The sequence below is a fragment of the Ascidia mentula genome, chromosome 9 (genome assembly GCF_947561715.1).
Source record: "Ascidia mentula chromosome 9, kaAscMent1.1, whole genome shotgun sequence".
Taxonomy (NCBI): domain Eukaryota; kingdom Metazoa; phylum Chordata; class Ascidiacea; order Phlebobranchia; family Ascidiidae; genus Ascidia; species Ascidia mentula.
Window position 1 is genome coordinate 4,483,307 of NC_138574.1, and position 5,226 is coordinate 4,488,532.

At 36.1% G+C, this 5,226-nt stretch overlaps 1 long non-coding RNA gene across 1 annotated transcript; it reads left to right on the forward strand.

The window, feature by feature from the left end:
* The first annotated feature begins 860 nt into the window (after window positions 1–860).
* LOC145914095 (uncharacterized) lies at window positions 861–1,311 on the forward strand. Its single transcript, XR_014403356.1, has 3 exons — window positions 861–948; window positions 1,016–1,125; window positions 1,242–1,311. It is a non-coding gene; the product is annotated as an uncharacterized LOC145914095 (long non-coding RNA).
* The last annotated feature ends 3,915 nt before the right edge of the window (window positions 1,312–5,226 follow it).

Here is a 5,226-nt window from a genome sequence, read left to right on the forward strand (position 1 = left end):
TAAATCCATATCCTCGTTAAACTTCAATATTACCGACATAGAAGATGCTGGAAGTTATCACTGCAAAGCCTCTAATATTCCTGGTTTGAAAATGGCCTCAGAAACCTTTACACTTCTTGGTGAGTTTTTGAGTTTAATTTTTGGGGAATATGAAAACTTGTACTTTTAGTCACACCCAACATTTCCTTGTCATCAAGTAACGTCACAATAGCAGAGGGAGAATCTGCAAACGTAACTTGTACTTCATTCGGATATTACAGCCCAGTAGTGTACTGGACAAGGTGAGGGATAAAGTTTAACATTTTCGCAGAAAGCATATGTCATGTAAAATCAAATTTTCCTTTTAGTTTTTCCAAAAACGTATCGACTAACTCGTCCAATCGAATAAACTTTAAAACCATGGGAGTCAGCAAATTTAAGACGGAAAGTACACTAAATATTCAAAGTTCTGATGTCAGCGATTCTGGTACTTTTGTTTGCCACGCAACATCTAGTTACGAAAGTTTCAACTTTTCCGTAACGTCCCTACAACAGACCCAAGGTATGACGGAATTGTGTTGGTGTTTTGCAGAAGATGCTTCACGCCTTTTCTACTGGTATTTTAGCTTCTTTGCATATTAACACAATTTTTTAAGGTTATTTAGTTGAAAGAAATGGTTTTTACCCCCATTTGATCCGTTTAGGTGTCAACGAATTTGTGTCAAAATGGTTGATTCCCACAGTTATTGGATTGTCTGTTTTGATTATTTTACTCATATCTGTAGGTGTGGTAATCAAGTGGAGGTAAACCTTCTTTTCTTTGTTAAATCAAAAAAATGTTGTCCCATTTTAATTATTTGATGTTTAGGGAAAAAATATGTGCAACTATTTACAAACGAAAAAAAAACGCATCAGAAACTTCGTCAGAATTTAAATTGAATAAAGGAGTGAGCTGGAAGTACTCCCCAGGTATTCGGAAGATAAGACTTTTTAGGAATAAATCCGTTTCAAAAAAAGTTTACATTATAACTATTAGAGGATGGGCCTGATGACACTTATAACACACGGATACGTAAGTTTTACTTGAGTGAATTTTACACGAAGAGCGCAGATAATTCACACAAAGCAATCAAATCACAATATCAGGTACGTGTATAACTTCTGCCATTTATGTTGCCAAAATATTCATTTAGTATTTGTTGTTTTGTGCACATAGAGTCATAGATTGTTGATACACAAATTATGTGGTATAATCCTTGCAGAAAATCAAAAGACAATCAAGAAATGCTTTCAGCATTGAAAAAGCAAAAAACAACCCATGTCGAAATCGTTACAAGAATATTTTACCATGTAAGTTGTTGTTCATTGCACAACGCAAGGTTGGTTGACAGATTCACAAACAATTTCTTGTCATAGGAACTCTAATAACGGATTTACTCGTGTTTTAGACAATGAAATGTTTTATTTATTCAAGACATATCTGCAAAAACTTGTGCCATCATCAGTTGAAAGGGGAGTGGTTGGTCTTTCTCCATAGTGATTTAAGCTGACCTGACTGATGCCAGACTGATGATGATGGCATAAGTTTTAGCAACAATTTCTTAAACAAATAAAACATGTGAATGCTTATAGCACTATGGGGAACTCTGTTTATTCTCAGAGTTACTTGTTGGAAAAACAAATGGTTTCCTTCCTCACATTCAATACTTCATTTTTCATATTTTGTCAAATAAATTAACTTATATGCAAACAGTACGAGGTAAATTGTCCCTGAAGGGTATTAAAAATTTTTCTGCATGATAATCTTGTCAAAAATACATAACATTTACACCAAATATTTCCGCAGACGATTACAACAGAGTGCTCCTTCGTGGACTTGAGGGCGATGAAAACAACTACATTAACGCATCATATGTAGAGGTTCGTCACCGTGCTGAATGCAGTGGAAAATAAACTGTTAACGTTTCTAATTAGGGTTTTAAACAACCAAACAAATGGATTGCAACCCAAGGCCCCATCGATACAACTGTAAATGATTTCTGGACGATGGTTTGGCTACAAAAAGTCAGAGTAATTGTAATGCTCACAAATCCAGACCAAAATAAAAAAGTGAGTGTTTTATTATTAATTTAGATGCGTATTATTCAACGCTTTGCACTGTTTAGACAAGGTGTGCTCTTTACTGGCCCCAGAGCTTCGCCCCCTTTAAACTTTACGGCTGTGTTAACGTGAAACTGCTTAAAGTCCTGAACAAACATGGTTTCATTGTTAGGAAAATGGCAATCGAAGAAGCAAACACCTTATATGTTTCGGTATACTAGGCCTTAATAGAATCTCATCGTTGTTTTGTTATATCGCTTTGCATCCAGGAACGGCGAGTTGTGACTCACTACCAATTTCTTGCTTGGCCCGGTTGTGGAGTTCCACAAACAACAACTGACTTTCTCACATTCACAAACCAAGTTCAGAAGGAAATGGATCGGGTGAATCGAACTTTGCGAACTCAGGTTCCCACTGTGGTCCATTGTAGGTAAAAATAGTGATTGTATACATTGGTAAACTCAGTGACTGCGAAATAACCTTCAGGTATGTTTATCAAGCGGAGGAACCGGCAGAACTGGAACTTTTATTGGTTTTGTTTATTTGTTGGAGGAATTAAATCAAACTGGCTCAGTTGATGCTTTCAAGGCCGTTTGTCACCTGAGAGAGCAAAGAATGGAAATGGTGCAAAATGCGGTAAATGCGTTTCTTTTTCCCCGAGTTATTTTAACTTGTGTTAACTTTATTTGTTACATTTATCTAGGAGCAATACATACTCATGCACAACTTGATTGCACAAAGTGTTGAATGTTGCGAAACCCGAACAAATATTTCTGGACTGAATGAAAACGTTGAGCAACTTAAATGGTTTGTGACCTGCATACAAAAAACTGATTAGCATAAAATGTAAATCAGGTACTCGCAGTTCACCTTCTTCAAGTGACGTCATCAACGAGATATACAGCTCTGCTAAGTTGTCTGATGACGTCATTGCTTCAACAAAGCCGTCAAAAAGTTCAACTCTTTAATATTCGGATTGTTCCTCTACGTTGGGGTTTTCAGTTTTAAATCCGCGTCCAGGGCAATTGCATAAATGTCATTTTAAACAACATCCGAATTCAGCTTAAAATTAACATTTCGTAATTGTGACACCCGCGACTCGACGAGACGCCGTAAGAAATGTGACCAAATTTGGGTCTAAAGGTTGATGACATTAATACGCCTGGGATTGTACTTTCAAAAAATATTATAATTTAATGACGCAAATCACCTATTCCATGTCATGCAAAACATCCTTTTGTGCTTTGTGTTTCTTTGTTGACTTTTTGAGTTCAGCAGCTTGTCTGCGTTGCTATAACTGTACTTATATTCAAGATTACATTTTTTCATCTCAACCGAAATCAAAAACATTTAACAAGACTAGCTCTATTACTATGTGAAGTCTAAACAACGATCATACAGACATATCAGTTGATGTTTAGTCAGTGGAATTTATTTCGTCTGACAAGATATCCTCAGTTTCCACAACAGGTATAGACCTAAAACATAAACATGAAGCGAAGTTAGGAAACGCAAAGTCGTTCCCACAACTACGTACAAAGGTAAAAAGGTTAAAACCTATGAATGAAGACTAGTTCTATTTTTATTAGATTTGCGTTTGCCATTGTATCCCTTAAAGACATAAACTCTAAATGTTGTGACTCTATACACACTGACTAATAGCTAATGTCACGGTCGATAATGATGGAAAAGTTTAGTAGCTGATGTTGCTTGGGGCTTGTATAAGCGGCCCCTAAATTAGGGTCCACGAAGCGGTTTTGGAGAGGACACTTTAAGCCTAAGGTCTTTGTAAGATTGTAACATAATATTGTATATGTAGGTTTATGCGTAACTTGAGTCGTGTTGTACTATCACTGAGTCATGTTAATTTATTCTAACAAAGCATGAAGAAGGTAATCGTTCGCATAAAATCTTTCCAGAGTAGCAGACCGAAGATGGACAGGGAGTAGGAAAAATTTCAGACTGCTATGATTTCAAGTTTGAGTATCACTCTCACATACAACAACTACATCTGTGAATGTTTAAACCAAACTTGCTATTCTTGCGAAGCAGTTTTTTTAGGTATATGGTAACGTTATCTATATAGTCTGCCGACATACTTTCGATGTCACACAAGTATTAATTTTTAGGCCAACCAGCCATATGTCTCTTTTTCGACCTATGTTTGTGTTGAGTTGAAGTCGAAGGCCACTGTGACCCGAACAAACCACAGTGAACAATAGCATATTTGCATTGTGTCTTAATATTGTCTCTCGATTTGCATAGGGAATAGTTTACTTCTTTCTTATAAGATCTGTCTGCAATTACCATCTTTAAAAGCTGTGGCCAGTGAGTCTTTGTGTTACTTTGTGCACTTGTGTTTATTTGGTATCATTAACTCGGGTAACTATGAAAGTGAAGGATTACTTTCTTTGCATTCGCATGAAGGTTGTCCTCAATGAAAATATTTTTAGTTACTAACATTTCACGAATTTTTAACCTTAGATGAATTTAGTATTCCAGTAAAAATGTCAATAGTAGTGAACAATTGTGTGATGATCTGGATATGTATTTTGTTGATTTCTCAAGAGTTCGGCTGTAAGTGTTTTACCCAACTTTTTGATTCAAGAAATGTACAAGTTCATTGTGAGCAAGGCATTTATCGTCCCAATGTAGGTTCCTCATCGAAACCATGCAAAGGTCGTTATTTTTTAATGTCTAATGACAAACGAACTTGGAAAGATGCGAAGAATCGATGTATTGAGCTTGGTGGAAACCTTGCGAGCATTCCTGATGCCGAAACACAAAACAGACTTATTGATCTTGTAAACAACAAAAATAGAATGCGTAAGAAGCCCATTTGTACTAATTTAAAACTGTTTGGATATTTTTTTTCCTACAAAAAGTATCACGTCATTCAGAAACGGAAAGCAAGTAATTCTTTTTTGGTTTTCTAGCATTGTATGTAGGTGGTAGACTTTTTGGATACAAATTTACGTGGCCAGACGGAGTTGTTTTTTACCAGCAGAGCGTAACAGGTTTGTTGTTTCGTAAATCTTTTCATGAATTATAGGCTAACCCAAGTGGGCAAAGAACAGATAGACAACAATCATAACTATACTAGTCAAAAATATCCTTAGAAAACATGTCGTTCGTTTCTTTCGATTC